This window comes from Triticum urartu, chromosome 4A (assembly GCF_056163025.1).
Source record: "Triticum urartu cultivar PI428250 chromosome 4A, HENAU_Tu73, whole genome shotgun sequence".
Taxonomy (NCBI): domain Eukaryota; kingdom Viridiplantae; phylum Streptophyta; class Magnoliopsida; order Poales; family Poaceae; genus Triticum; species Triticum urartu.
The window spans coordinates 290106609-290125186 of NC_141876.1; positions in this window are offsets into that span (position 1 = coordinate 290106609).

An 18578-nucleotide genomic window follows, 5' to 3' on the forward strand; every position below is an offset into this window, starting at 1 on the left:
AACATTTGCAACCACAACAGGCACATCCTCACAAATACTGACAATGTTGGGGAACGTAGTAATTTCAAAAAATTTCCTACGCACACGCAAGATCATGGTGATGCATAGCAATGAGAGGGGAGAGTGTCTTCTACGTACCCATGTAGACCGTAAGCAAAAGCGTTATGACAACACGGGTGATGTAGTCGTACGTCTTCACGATCGACCGATCCTCAGTACCGAACGTACTGCACCTCCGCATTCAGCACACGTTCAGCTCCGTGACGTCCCGCGAACTCGCGATCCAGTAGAGCTTCTGGGAAGATCTTCGTCAGCACGACGGCGTGGTGACGGTGTTGATGAAGCTACCGACACAGGGCTTCACCTAAGCACCGCTACGATATGACTGAGGTGGATTATGGTGGAGGGGGGCACCGCACACGGCTAAAAGATCAATGATCAATTGTTGTGTATCCAAGGGGTGCCCCCTCCCCATATATAAAGGAGTGGAGAGGGGGAGGGTGCCGGCCTCCTATGGCGCGCCCCATGAGGAGTCCTACTCCCACCGGGAGTAGGACTCCCCCCGTCCAAGTAGGAGTAGGAGTAGGAGAGGAAATGAGAGAAGAAGAGAAGGAAAGGGGGCCCTCCTTTTCCAATTCGGACTAGAGGGGGAGGGGCGCGCGGCTGCCCTAGCCGCCCCTCCTCTTCTCCCACTAAGGCCCATTAGGCCCAATATACTTCCCGGGGGGTTCCGGTAACCCCCCGGTACTCCGGTATATGTCCGAAACCTCCCAAAACAATTCTGGTGTCCGAACATAGTCGTCCAATATATCTATCTTTACGTCTCGACCATTTCAAGACACCTCGTCATGTTCGTGATCATATCTGGGACTCCGAACTACCTTCGGTACATCAAAACACAAAAACTCATAATACCGATTGTCACCGAACTTTAAGCGTGCGGACCCTACGGGTTCGGGAACTATGTAGACATGACCGAGACATGTCTCCGGTCAATAACCAATAGAGGAACCTGGATGCTCATATTGGTTCCTACATATTCTACGAAGATCTTTATCGGTCAAACCGCATAACAACATACGTTGTTCCCTTTGTCATCGGTATGTTACTTGCCCGAGATTCGATCGTTGGTATCTCAATACCTAGTTCAATCTCGTTACTGGAAAGTCTCTTTACTCATTCTGTAATGCATCATCCCGTAACTAACTCATTAGTCACATCGCTTGCAAGGCTTATAGGGATGTGCATTACCGAGAGGGCCGAGAAATACCTCTCCGACAATCGGAGTGACAAATCCTATTCTCGATCTATGCCAACTCAACGAACACCATCGGAGACACCTGTAGAGCACCTTTATAATCACCCAGTTACATTGTGACATTTGGTAGCACACAAAGTGTTCTTCCGGTAATCGTGAGTTGCATATCTCATAGTCATAGGAACATGTATAAGTTATGAAGAAAGCAATAGCAATAAACTAAACGATCAAGTGCTAAGCTAACGGAATGGGTCAGGTCAATCACATCATTCTCCTAATAATGTGATCCCGTTGATCAAATGACAACTCATGTCTATGGCTAGGAAACTCAACCATCTTTGATCAATGAGCTAGTCAAGTAGAGGCATACTAGTGACACTATGTTTGTCTATGTATTCACACATGTATTATGTTTCCGGTTAATACAATTCTAGCATGAATAATAAACATTTATCATGATATGAGGAAATAAATAATAACTTTATTATTGCCTCTAGGGAAAATTTCCTTCAGTCTCCCACTTGCACTAGAGTCAATAATCTAGATTACACAGTAATGATTCTAACACCCATGGAGTCTTGGTGCTGATCATGTTTTGCTCGTGGAAGAGGCTTAGTCAATGGTCTGCAACATTCAGATCCGTATGTATCTTGCAAATCTCTATGACTCCCACCTGGACTTGATCCCGGATGGAATTGAAGCGTATTTTGATGTGCGTGGTTCTTTTGTGAAATCTGGAATCCTTTATCAAGACAATTGCACCAGTATTGTCACAAAATATTTTCATTGGACCCGATGCACTAGGTATGACACCGAGATCGGATATGAACTCCTTCATCCAGACTCCTTCATTTGCTGCTTCCGAAGCAGCTATGTACTCCGCTTCACACGTAGATCCCACCACGACGCTTTGTTTAGAACTGCCCCAACTAACAACTCCACCGTTCAATATAAATATGTATCCGGTTTGCGATTTAGAATCGTCCAGATCAGTGTCAAAGCTTGCATCGACGTAACCATTTACGACAAGCTCTTTGTCACCTCCATAAACGAGAAACATATCCTTAGTTCTTTTCAGGTATTTCAGGATGTTCTTGACTGCTGTCCAGTGATCCATTCCTGGATCAATTTGGTACCTCCCTGCTAAACTAATAGCAAGGCACACATCAGGTCTGGTGCACAGCATTGCATACATGATAGAGCCTATGGCTGAAGCATAGGGAACACTTATCATTTTTTCTCTATCTTTTGCAGTGGTCGGGCATTGAGTCTTACTCAACTTCACACCTTGTAACATAGGCAAGAACCCTTTCTTTGCTTGATCCATTTTGAACTTCTTCAAAACTTTATCAAGGTATGTGCTTTGTGAAAGTCCAATTAAGCGTCTTGATCTATCTCTATAGATCTTGATGCCCAATATATAAGCAGCTTCTCCGAGGTCTTTCATTGAAAAACTCTTGTTCAAGTATCCTTTTATGGTATCCAGAAATTATATATCATTTCCAACCAACAATATGTCATCCACATATAATATTAGAAATGCTACAGAGCTCCCACTCACTTTCTTGTAAATACAGGCTTCTCCAAAAGTCTGTATAAAACCATATGCTTTGATCACACTATCAAAATGTTTATTCCAACTCCGAGAGGCTTGCACCAGTCCATAAATGGATCGCTAGAGCTTGCACACTTTGTTAGCACCCTTTGGATCGACAAAACCTTCAGGTTGCATCATATACAATTCTTCTTCCAGAAATCCATTCAGGAATGCAGTTTTGACATCCATTTGCCAAATTTCATAATCATAAAATGCAGCAATTGCTAACATGATTCGGACAGACTTAAGCATCGCTACGGGTGAGAAAGTCTCATCATAGTCAACCCCTTGAACTTGTCGAAAACCTTTCGCAACAAGTCGAGCTTTGTAGACAGTAACATTACCGTCAGCGTCAGTCTTCTTCTTGAAGATCCATTTATTCTCGATGGCTTGCCGATCATCGGGCAAGTCAACCAAAGTCCATACTTTGTTCTCATACATGGATCCCATCTCAGATTTCATGGCCTCAAGCCATTTTGCGGAATCTGGGCTCACCATTACTTCTTCATAGTTTGTAGGTTCGTCATGGTCAAGTAACATGACTTCCAGAACAGGATTACCGTACCACTCTGGTGCGGATCTTACTCTAGTTGACCTACGAGGTTCGGTAGTAACTTGATCTGAAGTTTCATGATCATCATTATTAGCTTCCTCACTAATTGGTGTAGGTGTCACAGGAACCGGTTTATGTGATGAACTACTTTCCAATAAGGGAGCAGGTACAGTTACCTCATCAAGTTCTACTTTCTTCCCACTCACTTCTTTTGAGAGAAACTCCTTCTCTAGAAAGGATCCATTCTTAGCAACAAATGTCTTGCCTTCAGATCTGTGATAGAAGGTGTACCCAATAGTTTGTTTTGGGTATCCTATGAAGACACATTTCTCCGATTTGTGTTCGAGCTTATCAGTTTGAAGCTTTTTCACATAAGCATCGCAGCCTCAAACTTTAAGAAACGACAACTTTGGTTTCTTGCCAAACCACAGTTCATAAGGCGTCGTCTCAATGGATTTTGATGGTGCCCTATTTAACCTGAATGCAGCCATCTCTAAAGCATAACCCCAAAACAACAGCGGTAAATCAGTAAGAGACATCATAGATCGCACCATATCTAGTAAAGTACGATTACGACGTTCGGACACACCATTACGCTGTGGTGTTCCGGGTGGCGTGAGTTGCGAAACTATTCCACATTGTTTCAAATGTAGACCAAACTCGTAACTCAAATATTCTCCTCCATGATTAGATCGTAGAAACTTTATTTTCTTGTTACGATGATTTTCCACTTCACTTTGAAATTCTTTGAACTTTTCAAATGTTTCAGACTTATGTTTCATTAAGTAGATATACCCATATCTACTCAAATCATCGCTGAAGGTGAGAAAATAAAGATACCTGCAGCGAGCCTCAATATTCATTGGACCACATACATCAGTATGTATGATTTCCAATAAATCAGTTGCTCGCTCCATGATGACCCACAAGTGTAGGGGATCTATCGTAGCCTTTTCGATAAGTAAGAGTGTCGAACCCAACGAGGAGCAGAAGGAAATGATAAGCCGTTTTCAGTAAGGTATTCTCTGCAAGCACTGAAATTATCGGTAACAAATAGTTTTGTGATAAGGTAATTTGTAACGAGTAACAAGTAATAAAAGTAAATAAGGTGCAGAAAGATGGCCCAATCCTTTTTGTAGCAAAGGACAAGCCTGGACAAACTCTTATATGAAGGAAAGCGCTCCCGAGGACACATGGGAATTATCGTCAAGCTAGTTTTCATCACGTTCATGTGATTCGTGTTTGGTACTTTGATAATTTGATATGTGGGTGGACCGGTGCTTGGGTACTGCCCTTACTTGGACAAGCATCCCACTTATGATTAACCCCTATTGCAAGCATCCACAAGTACAATAGAAGTATTAAGGTAAACCTAACCATAGCATGAAACATATGGATCCAAATAAGCCCCTTACGAAGCAACACATAAACTAGGGTTTAAGCTTCTGTCACTCAAGCAACCCATCATCTAATTATTACTTCCCAATGCCTCCCTCTAGGCCCAAACAATGGTGAAGTGTCATGTAGTCGACGTTCACATGACACCACTAGAGGGATGACAACACACATCTCATCAAAATATCGAACGAATACCAAATTCACATGACTACTTATAGCAAGACTTCTCCCATGTCCTCAGGAACGAACGTAACTACTCACAAAGCATATTCATGTTCATAATCAAAGGGGTATTGATGTGCATAATGGATCTGAACATATGATCTTCCACCAGGTAAACCAACTAGCATCAACTACAAGGAGTAATCAACACTACTAGCAACCCACAGGTACCAATCTGAGGTTTGGATACAAAGATTGGATACAAGAGATGAATTAGGGTTTGAGATGAGATGGTGCTGGTGAAGATGTTGATGGAGATTGACCCCCTCCCGATGAGAGGATTGTTGGTGATGACGATGGCGATGATTTCCCCCTCCCGGAGGAAAGTTTCCCCGGCAGAACAGCTCTGCCAGAGCCCTAGATTGGTTCTGCCAAGGTTCAGCCTCGTGGCGGCGGAGTTTCTTCCTGAAAGCTTGCTTATGATTTTTTCCTCGATGAAAGACTCCATATAGCCAAAGATGGGCATCAGAGGGCCACCAGGGGGCCCATGAGGTAGGGGGCGCGCCCAGGGGGTAGGGCACGCCCCCACTCTCGTGGCCAGGGTGTGGGCCCCCTCTGGTACTTTCTTCGCTCAGTATCTTTTATTAATTCCAGAAATGACTTCCGTGAAGTTTCAGGACTTTTGGAGCTGTGCAGAATAGGTCTCTAATATTTGCTCCTTTTTTGGCCCAGAATTCCAGCTGCCGGCATTCTCCCTCTTCATGTAAACCTTGTAAAATAAGAGAGAATAAGCATAAGTATTGTGATATAATGTGTAATAACAGCCCATAATGCAATAAATATCGATATAAAAGCATGATGCAAAATGGACGTATCAACTCCCCCAAGCTTAGACCTCGCTTGTCCTCAAGCAAAAGCCGAAATCAAAAAATATATCCAGATGTTTGGAGATAGAGGTGTCGATAAAAATAAAATACGGACATGAGGGCATCATGATCATTCTTAGAACAACAATATATATATATAGTAGCACTATTCTAATCCTAGGATTAGAATAACTATTTGGATCACAGCAGCCCGTATAAGGGCCCGATTGGATCCTCCCGAGCCCGCTGGAAAAAAACACCCCACATCCCACCACCCTACCCCACGACCCAACCGGCGCCCCCTGCCCCCGACGCCACACCCAGGATCCCGATCCGCCTCACACCCTCGAATCCCCTGTCACCGATCTCCTCCTCGGATCCCTACGCCGCCGCGTGCCTTCCCCGGAGAACCACGCTGCCGCACCCCCTCCCAAGAGACCCCACCGCTTCACCCCTACAAAGAGACCCCGCCGCCGCCCACCTTGCTCGTGCGCCTCCGTGGTCCCGCCGCAGCATTGCTGCGATGGCTGCGCATGGCTCAGCGCCACAACCTCCATCGCCGGAGATCCACCAGCCCTGCGACCTTCCTCCTCTGCCCCTGCGACTTTCCTGCTCTCCTGCCGCGGCCTTCCTCCTCTACCACCGCCGGCGTGAGAGCCACCAACGCCACCCCGCTCTGCCACCTTCCTCCTCTCGGGAGACCTGCCGGCTCCGGCGCCGCTGTGCGGATAAGTGCCCTCCTACATGTTGTTGATGCCCCTCTTCCTCCATGTTGCTGCCAGAGTCTCCGCATTGAGCTACCCTCGGTGCACAAAAGCTTTTTGTGTATATCCTGCAGCCGGAGGAGGCGTTGACCTTCAGCCGGAGGAGACAAGGACCTGCAGTTGGCCACCGTGAAAGACCTCTCCCATACTCCGTCGTTGATCCCTCCGGCGCCGTCGCCTCTGCCCTGCTACCTCTCTGAGCTCTGCATCTCATGCGTCGCCGCTCTGCTTCCTCCCTCGGCTACGCAACTAGCGCGCCGCCGCCCAACTTCCCACGCAGCGCCGTCCTACTTCCTCCCTTCTTCCTTCTTCAAGTCAGACATGTGCTATTGGTGGCTATTGTTTTCGCTGTTGGAGTGCTGTCGATTGACTTGCAACAAGTCAGACAGAGTACTAGCCATGCATGGAAGAAGCCCGTCGCCTCGTGACTGACTTAAATTGCTACAATGGTTAGTATTTTCCTTCATTCGGTATTAGTGGATTGCAAAGTATTCGGTCCCTGGGCGGACACATTTCAAATACGCACTAACACGTTTCGTTTACTGCTGCTTTGGCAGGCCCCAAATGAGTGCCCGCTGTGCCCAATATATAGACTGGCGGGACTGAAACCAGTCATTCTTCCTTCACTCACCATAGAGTTGTAAAATTCCTGGGAGATTTGTAAGCTATTTTTTTGGCTTTATGAGGTGATGAGAGGATCATTGAGGGCGTTGTTTGACAAATGGTGCTTCTTTTGGATCATACCTGTCTGGTGGAATCGAAGATGTGCCTGCCTCCCTTCACCGCAGCATCAAAGGTTGTTCAACGCCGCAATACAAGGTCGCCGCAACCCAATGTGCTTCAACTCCCCCGATCCCCCTCTTATCTGACTCTGGAGAGCAGCGCCACTGCCCCCGGTGCTCTTCGGACTCCTTTGAATCCGACTGTGAAGTCCCCGTTTTGCACCTCCACCTCTCACGGCTAGCCCTGACCACGATGCTCCTTCTTCTTCCTCTCTCTAAAATTCTTGAAAACTATGTTAGTTTGATGAGGTGATTTGTCCACGAACAGAAAAATTGCGTGAAAACTTGTCTTACATTTTTCGTTCATAAACTAGGTGTCTGTTGCATGCCCCTGCTCTTCCACGAATCCGACCAACCACGTGTCCCGATGCTGATCTGCACCATACCGATACCTGACCTTCAGGGGTTGCCAGTGGTGGCCTTCATTGTTGCGCCCCGCTGATGCGGGCTATCTCCTGACCCGCTATCGTGCACAACCCGAGCGACGGCGGGACCATCACACCCAATCTTCTTGTGGAGGCCGTTTTGACCTTCCGGAGATAGGTTCATATTTTGTTTCGATTTTTTTGTTGCTCGACAGCGAGACGCTGTTGATCTCTCATTCTTCTCGCAGAGAATGTCAGGTTCAGTCCTCCTAGTCCTCAATCAGTGGACACTACATGGCTATAAATGTTCCTGGTATTCAAATTACTCTGATTAGTTTGACCTTTACAAAAAAAGAATTTTGTTTAATTGGGATATGTACCTGTATTGTTTACACTAGTATATAATTTTTGTGCAGGTGAACATGAGTGGGAAGGACTACCTAAGCGCTACCAGCAGTACAAGGAGTTCAGAAAGGCAGAAATAGATGGGTCGATAGATGAACCAACTTTTGAAGTAGTTATAGTACGTGCAGAGAAAAGGTCAAGCAAAAGTGTAGTTTGATTATTACGTAGTAACTTGTTAAGATTCCTCGCTCTCTAGCTCTTATTAGTTGTTTGTGTTTGTGCCTCAAAAAAAGTATATGGTGAGGAACAAAGCTCTCTATCTCTAGTGTGTCTTTGTGTTTGTGCCTCAAAAAAAAGTTAAAGCAAGTACCAATTTTTCCAGAGCTTTCTTTCAATGGTTGAGCGTTATATACAAAGAAGTTCAATTTCTCAAACATTCATGATTACTTTGTGTGATTTGTAGTGAGGAACATAAAAAGATTCATGACTATATATGGCCCGATGATGATGTATATGGTGTCGTCAGTTAAATCATTGTGGAAAAAAAGTACAAGAGATTCAATGGAAAATTCATGGCAACGTAAATTGTTGGTAGAAGTTCAAGTGCTCAGCCCAGAAAAGTTCAAAAATTCTTGTGAGAGAGGTTCATGTGTATTTAGATGTCCAAAACACATAAAAAGATGTTGTTTTTGGTGCTTTCAAATAATTATCTCAATCATGAGAGAAGTTCAAACTGATAACTGCCGGAAGTTCACGTACTGCATGGTGTGTATTTCGTATGAGAAAAATATAATAAAAAGGCAAAGCTAAAAATTTTGTTGCTAGAAGTTCAAGTTCTCGGTCTAGGAAAATTCAAAAATTCTTGTGAGAGAGGTACACCGTGTATTTAGATGTCCAAAACACATAAGAAGATGTTGTTTTTGGTGTTTTCAAATAATTATCTCAATCACGAGAGAAGTTCAAATTGATAACTGCTAGAAGTTCATGTATTGCATGGTGTGCATTTCGTATGAGAAAAAAAGAATAAAAATGCAAAGTCTAAATTTTTTTGTCGCTAGAAGTTCAGGTGCTCGACCCGGGAAAGTTCAAAAATTCTTGTTAGAGAAGTTCACCATGTATTCAACAACTTTCCACACGGTATATCGTATGCTCTATTCCGAACGGTATATCGTATGCTCTATTTCAAAAAATGGTTAAAACAAATTGGTGTATATTTTCGAAACAAAAGTTTAACCATATTAGAAAAATGAAATAACAGGAAGTTCGATGATTATAGAAAACTCAGATTTTCCTCGTATTAAAGAATGGAAACAAGAAGTTCAAAAATAAAATAACAAGAAGTTAAACTTTTTAAAAATAGACCGCTTCAAAATTTTATAAAAAATATTAAGAAAAACTAAAACTAGAAAGTCCATATTAAAAAGATGGAGAATTTCGATGATTATATAAAACTCAGATTTACCTCGTTAATAAAGAATGGAAACTAGAAGTTCAAAAATAAAATAACAAGAAGTTCAACTTTTTAAAAATAGACCGCTTCAAAAATTCATAAAAAAAGATTAAAAAATCAGATTAATATTCATAAAAAACTCAGATATTTTCACGTAACTGAGAGAAGTTCGGATTTGATAACTACCAGAAATTCACGTACTACACGGTGTGCATTTTGTATTAAAAAAGAATAACAAAAGCAAAGACTGAAAGTTTTGTTGTGATAAGTTCAAGTCCTCGGTCGGAGAAAGTTAAAAAAAATTATTGTGAGAGTGATTTGTACAAAAGGAATATCATTTGTGTAACACCGACGAATGGATTAGAAAATTATAAACGAAAATACGTCACAGAAGTTCAACGTGAAAACGGCTAGATGGTGTGTATTTCATATAAGAAAAATACAATAAAGTGAAACAGAGTGAAGTTCAAACAGACGTGCCCCAGAAGTTCAACTACTTCACGCAGTGCAAAAAACAACACGTCAAAAACAGAGTGAAGTTCAAACAGACATGCCCGAGAAGTTCAACTAATTCACGCTGTGCATCTCCATTCGCGATGAAGGCAGAAATCATGATCTTGTCATTTTCTAATTTACTTCAAAACGGCAGGAATATCATTTGTGTAAGTTCAAGTCCTCGGTCGGAGAAAGTTAAATTTTTTTATTGTGAGAGAGGTTTGTACAAAAAGAATATCATTTGTGTAACACTGACGAAATAGATGAGAAAATTACAAACGAAAATATATCACAGAAGTTCAACATGAGAACAGCAGGAAGTTCACCAACTACATTGAAAGAATTTCAGATGAAAAACTTTTAAAACCGTCGCGAGTATGAAAAAATGATTAACACGGGAAAGTTGCGTGTTTACAGCAGCTTTCCATCGGTATATCACTTGCTTAATTTCTTGAGTGGATGGAGAGCTACGAGCAGTGGATGGAGAGCTGTGAGAAAAAAAACACGTAAAAACAGTGTGAAGTTCAGGTGCGCACGCCGAGAAGTTCAGGTTCTTCACACGGTGCATTTTTAAAGAATCTGTTTCGTGATAAAGGCAGAACGAACGATCTCGCCATTTTCGAAATTACTTGAAAACGGCAAGGAATCACAGAAAACCATCAACATGAAAAAGTTTCGCATTTTCCGTAGCTTTTCAGCGGTATATTATTTGCCCCATTCCGATAAAGTTTGTAGAAATTACGGCAAAAATACATTTTTAACCATTTTGAAAACTGACATAAAACCATAATGAATTTGGAGAAATAATATATACAAAAAAGTTTCGCATTTCTTCAAGCTTTCCAACGCCATATCATTTGCTGCATTTGGACGTACGGTTAAAAAATTAGCTCAAAAAGACGAACTCGGTGGAACTTGTACCATTTTCTAAATTACTTTTAAACCATTCAAAATTAGAAAAAACTTTTAACATAAAAAAGTAGCACATTTTCATAAGCTTTCCAACACCATATTATTTGTCTCAATTGGATTAGCCGTTTAGAAATGGCGTAAAAAATACGAACTCGGGTGTTCGGTTTATGAAATTTTACGATTTTCCGAATTACTTTTAACCGTAGGGAATTAGAGAAAACTTTCAACATGTGGAAGGAGCGGTTTTGCAGCAGCTTTCCAACGCCATATTATTTGCCTCATTTCGATAAACGGTTTAAAAATGCGATCGAAAATATGATTCACGTTTTTTGTATGAAGAAAAAACGGTTTTCAAAACTGCTCTTAAACCGCTTACATTTTGCCAAAATTTTAACTTGGGTCATGATACTGATGTCCATAGCTATCCAACGGTATATCGCAAGCCCCATTTGGACACCTTTTAGCTGAAGTTCAACCTAGTACTCGGGGGAGGTCAGGCGCGTTACTCGGAAAGTTCATGTGGTGATCAGAATATTATTCTGATCCCGTGATCAGAATAGTGTTTATGTATATATATATATTTATATATATATAGTAACACTATTCTAATCCCAGGATTAGAATAACTATTTGGATCACGAGGGCCCTATATATATAGGAGCCGGCGGACATGTTCCTGGATCTGAGAAACCCACGCGAATTGAACAAAGAAAAAAAGAAAAATCCCCCCGTGCGTCCTCAAGCTCCCGATCCCCCACCCCGCGATTCCCTCGCGCTACCGTCATCGAGCCTGGATTCCCGCATGCCGCCGCCATCAAGCCGGGATCCCTGCACGCCGCCGCCATCAAGCCAGGATCCCCCGCATGCCGCCACCGAACCCGGGATTCCCACGCGCCGTCGGGCCCTGGATTCACACGCGCCACCGCTGGGCCTGGACTCTCCGTGCTTCGCCGTTCCTGGGATCCCATCGCGCGGCAAGGCCTTGGATCCCCACACGTCGCCGCCTACGCAGCTCCTGCACTGCCCGCCGCCCCGCTCCAACCACCCTCCCTGACCTGGCCACCCACCCACAGCGTCATCACTGTCCCCGCCATAACCATCGCCTCCGCGCTACGCCGCCGGACCCAGTGACCCGTGGCACACCAACAGCCGGAGCGGCGCTGCCCTAAGCGGGCGTCCCCGCACCACCTCATCCCCAAGCTCCACCGCCGCTGAAGTTCATCCTGTCTAGCAACTTCAGTTTGGCTTCTTTTTTAGTTTCGATTGCATTGATTGCATGCTATATTCAGTGAGGTGGATGTTGGTTGTAGGAGCAGGTAGTTGATGCATTAGTTTTAATATAGTGAAATCTCAGTGGTTCAAATCCCTGCTGCTTCCATGATGATTTGTTCTTTCTTGAACTGAATTGAAGATGTTGCGGTTGCTGCTACTTTTGCTCTATGCGACCTGCCCGTCTTCTGGCTGGTGAACGGCCACTTCTGATGCCTACCGTGCTGCTGTTGCTTGAGTGTGGATGTTGTGGAGCTTTCCTTCTCTCAACTAGTGCTCCCACGTGTTGTTTTCTATTGGTAAATGCTAATGGTGTGGCGCTGTTGGTGCTCTCTTTCCACTATAGTAGCTTCTTTCTCTAAGTACAGGTTATTGCTGCTCAATATCCATGTGTTACTCTCTCTCTCTCAGCTTATCACTAAGTGTGCGTGTCTGTTATAGTTGCAGCAGCACCTAATTAATGTGAATCTTGTGGTCAAATGACCTTTGTTTAATGTGATGATTCTTCGTACAGTTGTTTGTGCAAAAAGGGAAAAAATGATTTTTCTTTTTGCAATTTGATGTTCTCAAGGTTCCTGTTGTAAGTCCGCCGTTGCAGTCCACCACTAGCTCATGCGGGGAGGCGGTGCTGCTCCAGCAACTCCTCCTTCCTCGAGCACGGCCGTCTCCAATAGCTGGAACCCGCTGAATCCGACGGATGCTCACGCGTGGGAGCGCTGCTGCTTCGGCGAGCTCCTATAAGATGGTATTAATTGAACGTCGAATATGTTACTTGTAGAGAGTATATTTACAAAATTTTCACTTTTTAAAATTGTTTGTGCAAAGATGAAAAATATAATGTTTGAGAACGTCAAGTATGTAGCATACGAAGTGTATGTGTATTGTCATGTGTAATTTTCTTGAATTTCAATAGCATGCGAAGTTCATGTTTCAAAAATTCATAAGTTCACGTGTATCACATACTGAAGAAATTCATCAATGAAAAAAAAGACTGCCTAGGCCATTTCACCGAAAACAAAAAATACCTAAAAATGTCGCGAGACAAAAAAACAAAACTTCACAAGATATAACATAGTAAGTTTGTAGAAAAGGTGAAAAAATCATAATTTTGTTTTGTAAGTTTAACCATTTCTAAAAAATACCTTGAAGTTCAATTTAAATAATAGGGAGGTTCAATGTTTATTACAAACCTGTGATTTTCCCCGTTACTATAGAATAAACCAAGAAGTTCAAAAATAAAAAATGGAGCAGTTCGAAAAGTTTATAAAAATGGTGTTTCTACACTTTACTAAAAAATTGGAGAAGTTCAAATTAATATAACATAGGAATTCAAAATGTTTATTCCAAAACTAAGAAGGTCAAATTAAAAAATCGAGCAGTTTAAAAGGTTTGTAAAAATGAACTTGTTTGATGTTTATAAAAATCTTAGATTTTCTTAAAACCACGAAGTTCAATTTTATAAAACAGAGTAGTTCAACGCATATTAAAACCTCAGATTTTGTTTGTTACTAAATAATAAAATCAAGAAGTTCAATTTTTAAACGCAAAGCAGTTTTATATTTATTTGAAAACTCAGTTTTTCCCGGTTACTAAAGAATAAGACCAATAAGTTCTATTCAAAATAACGAAGAAGTACGATGTTTCTAACAAAACTCTAATTTTCACATTTCTAAAAAAACACAAATTTTTTTAGAGCGGTTCGAAGTATATAAAAAACTCACATTTTTTTGCAAGAAGTTCATGTGCACCTTCATGCACGGTTCAGAATTTATATTACGGGATATCCGACCTCCAATTACATGTTTTAAAATGATAAAAATGATGCCTGATCTTCAATTGTGTGTAATTCGACGTATACACAAAAATGTGACATAAGTTCATAGTGAAAACAATGAGAAGTTTCAAGTACTGCAAGGAATGCATTTCAGGTGAGAATAACTAGTATAGAAAAATAAAAGCTTAAAAGGTTTGTTGAAAGAAGTTCGAGTGCTCTGTCCGGGGAAGTTCAAAAATTATTGCGAGAGAGGTTCACCTTGTATTTCCATGTTCGATTTTTTCTCTATGAAAATCAAATACAATTCTTTACTCAAAATATAAAAAGGTGAAGTTCAAATTGAAATAACAGAGAAGTTCAGAGTTTATTAAAACCTAGGATTTACTTGTTCAAAAAATAAAAAACACAACGCCATTTTTTGCACTATTAAAAACAACTCAAAAACGGAAAAGATGGTTGCTAGAAGTTCAAGAGCTCGGTGAGGAAAAGTTCAAAAAATTCTTGTGAGAAAGGTTGACCGTGTATTTAGATGTCCGAATACATAAAAATATGTTGTTTTTTGTGTTTTAAAATAATTCTCTCAAACCAGAGAGAAGTTCAAAAGTGATAACAACCGGAAGTTCACGTACTACATGGTGTGTATTTCATATAAGAAATATACAATAAAGTGAAACAGAGTGAAGTTCAAAACAGACATACCCCAGAAGTTCACCTACTTCACGCAGTGCGAAAAACAACACGTCAAAAACAAAGTGAAGTTCAAACAGACATGCCTAGAAGTTCAACTACTTCACGCAGTGCATTTCCGTTCGCGATGAACGTAGAAATCATGATCTCGCCATTTTCTAATTTACCTCAAAACTACAGGAGTATCATTTGTGTAAGTTTCAAGTCCTCGGTCGGAGAAAGTTAAAAAAATTATTGTGAGAGGGGTTTGTACAAAAGGAGTAGCATTTGTGTAACACTAATGAATGGATGAGAAAATTACAAACGAAAATACGTCACAGAAGTTCAACGTGAAAACAGCATGAACTTCAACTACTACGCTGAATGAATTTCAGATGAAAAACTTTTAAAATCATTATGAGTATGAAAAAACGATCAACACAGGAAATTTATGTGCTTACAACAGCTTTCCACCGGTATATCACTTGCTCAATTCCGGTGAGTGGATGGAGAGTTACGGGCAGTGGATGGAGACCTACTAGCAAAAAAATCACTTGAAAAACAGAGTGAAGTTCAGGTACACACGCCGAGAAGTTCATGTTCTTCACACGGTGCATTTTCGAAGAATCTGTTTCGCGATATATGCAGAACGCATGATCCCGCCGTTTTCGAAATTACTTGAAAACGGCAAGGAATCAAAGAAAACCATCAACATGAAGAAGTTTCGCATTTTCCGTAGCTTTTCAGCGGTTTATTATTTGCCCCATTTCGATAAAGTTTGTAGAAACTACGGCAAAAATACGTTTTAACCATTTTCAAAACTGACATAAAACCGTAATGAATTAGGAGAAACAATATATACAAAAAAGTTTCGCATTTCTTCAAGCTTTCCAACGCCATATCATTTGCTGCATTTGGATCTACGGTTAAAAAATTATCCCGAAAATACGAACTCGGTGAAACTTGTACTGTTTTCTAAATTACTTTTAAACCATTCAAAATTAGAAAAAACTTTTAACATAAAAAAGTAGCGCATTTTCATAAGCTTTCCAACTCCATATTATTTGCCTCAATTGGATTAGCCGTTTAGAAATGGCATCGAAAATACAAACTCGGGTGTTCGGTTTGCGAAATTTTACGATTTTCCGAATTACTTTTAACCGTAGGGAATTAGAGAAAACTTTCAACATGTGGAAGGAGCGGTTTTGCAGCAGCTTTCCAACGCCATATTATTTGCCTCATTCCGATAAATGGTTTAAAAATGCGATCGAAAATACGATTCACGTTTTTATATGAAGAAAAAACGGGTTTCAAAACTGCTCTTAAACCGCTTACATTTTGCCAAAAATTTAACTTGGGTCATGATACTGATGTCCATAGCTATCCAACGGTATATCGCAAGCCCCATTTGGACACCTTTTAGCTGAAGTTCAACCTAGTACTCGGGGAAGGTCAGGCGCGTTACTCGGGAAGTTCATGTTGTGATCAGAATATTATTCTGATCCCGTGATCAGAATAGTGTTTACATATATATATATATTGTCATATGATCATTCTTAGAACAACAATATATATATATTGTCATATGATCTCTTATGCTAAAGTAACAATCCAATCACAATTTCTAGTATGAATCATAAACTTCATTGAGAACCAACAAACTCTAATCTCAGTCATCGAGGCAATTGCAATTTATCATAACATAGGAAAGAGTCAATATAAGAGCTTTTCAGCAAGTCCACATACTCAACTATCATTTAGTCTTTCAAAATTGCTAACACTCACACAATATTTATGGGTATGAAGTTTTAATCAGACACAGAGAAATAAAGGGGCGTATAGTTTTGCCTCCCAACTTTTTACCTCAAGGGTAATGTCAACAATAATAGTTCATGAAAACTCACATCCAATTAGTTATATATATCAGGATCTTTCCAACACATTGTGCTTGCCAAAGGATAAAATGTAAAAAGGAAAGGTGAATATCACCATGACTCTTTGCATGAAGTATAAGACAAGAATAAAAGATAGACCCTTCACAGAGGGAAGCAGAGGTTGCCATGTGCTTTTATGGTTGGATGCACGAAATCTTAATGCAAAAGAATGTCACTTTATATTGCCACTTGTGATATGGACCTTTCATTTTATAGTACGTCGCTTTTATTTCATCCACATCACAAGATTGTATAAAGCTTATTTTCTCCACATTAAAAGATCATACATATTTAGAGAGCAATTTTTATTGTGTGCACCGATGACAACTTACTTGAAGGATCTTACTCAATCCATAGGTAGGTATGGTGGACTCTCATGGCAAAAACAGGTTTAGGGATATTTGGAAGCACAAGTAGTATCTCTACATGGTGCAAAGAAATTGGGTAGCAAGAGAGGGAAAGGCAAGCTCAACATGTTGGATGATCCATGACAATATAATTTATCTCAGATGTAAGAAAACATAACCCATTGCTACGTCTTGAGCACTGCATTGGTTTTCCGTTGAAGAGGAAAGGGTGATGCAGTAAAGTAGCGTAAGTATTTCCCTCAGTTTTTGAGAACCAAGGTATCAATCCAGTAGGAGATCACGCTCGAGTCCCACGCACCTACACAAACAAATAAGAACCTCGCAACCAACGCGATAAAGGGGTTGTCAATCCCTTCACGGTCACTTACGAGAGTGAGATCTGATAGATATGAAAAGATAATATTTTTGGTATTTTTATGATAAAGAAAAATAAAGCTGAAGTAAAATAAACGGCAATAGAAATAACTAAGTGTTGGATGATCAATATGATGGAAGATAGACCCGGGGGCCATAGGTTTCACTAGTGGCTTCTCTCAAGAGCATAAGTATTACGGCGGGTAAACGAATTACTATCGAGCAATTGATAGAATTGAGCATAGTTATGAGAATATCTAGGTATGATCATGTATATAGGCATCACGTCCGCGACAAGTAGACCGAAACGATTCTGCATCTACTACTATTACTCCACACATCGACCGCTATCCAGCTTGCATCTAGAGTATTAAGTTCATAAGAACAGAGTAATGCTTTAAGTAAGATGACATGATGTAGAGGGATAAACTCATGCAATATGATATAAACCATCTTTTTATCCTCGATGGCAACAATACAATACGTGCCCTGCTGCCCCTGCTGTCACTGGGAAAGGACACCGCAAGATTGAACCCAAAGCTAAGCACTTCTCACATTGCAAGAAAGATCAATCTAGTAGGCCAAACCAAACTGATAATTCAAAGAGACTTGCAAAGATAAAACAATCATACATAAAAGAATTCAGAGGAGATTCAAATATTTTTCATAGATAAACTGGATCATAAACCCACAATTCATCGGATCTCGACAAACACACCGCAAAAGAAGATTACATCGAATAGATCTCTAAGAAGATCGATGAGAACTTTGTATTGAGATCCAAAGAGAGAGAAGAAGCCATGTAGCTAATAACTATGGACCCGAAGGTCTGAAGTAAACTACTCACACATCACCGGAGAGGCCATGGAGTTGATGTAGAGTCCCTCCATGATCAATGCCCCCTCCGGCAGAGCTCCGGAAAAGGCCCCAAGATGGGATCTCTCGGGTACAGAAGGTTGCGGTGGTGGAATTAGGTTTTCGTGGTGCTCCTGGATGTTTGGGGGGTACGTGGATATATATAGGAGGAATAAGTAGGTCGGTGGAGCAATGAGGGGCCCACGAGGGTGGAGGGCATGCCCCCTGCCTCATGGCCTCCTCAATTGTTTTTTGACGCCCACTCCAAGTCTCCTGGATCACGTTTGTTGAGAAAATCACGTTCCCGAAGGTTTCATTCCGTTTGGACTTCGTTTGATATTCCTTTTCTGCGAAACTTTAAAATAGGAAAAAATAGCAATTTGGGCTGGGCCTCCAGTTAATAGGTTAGTC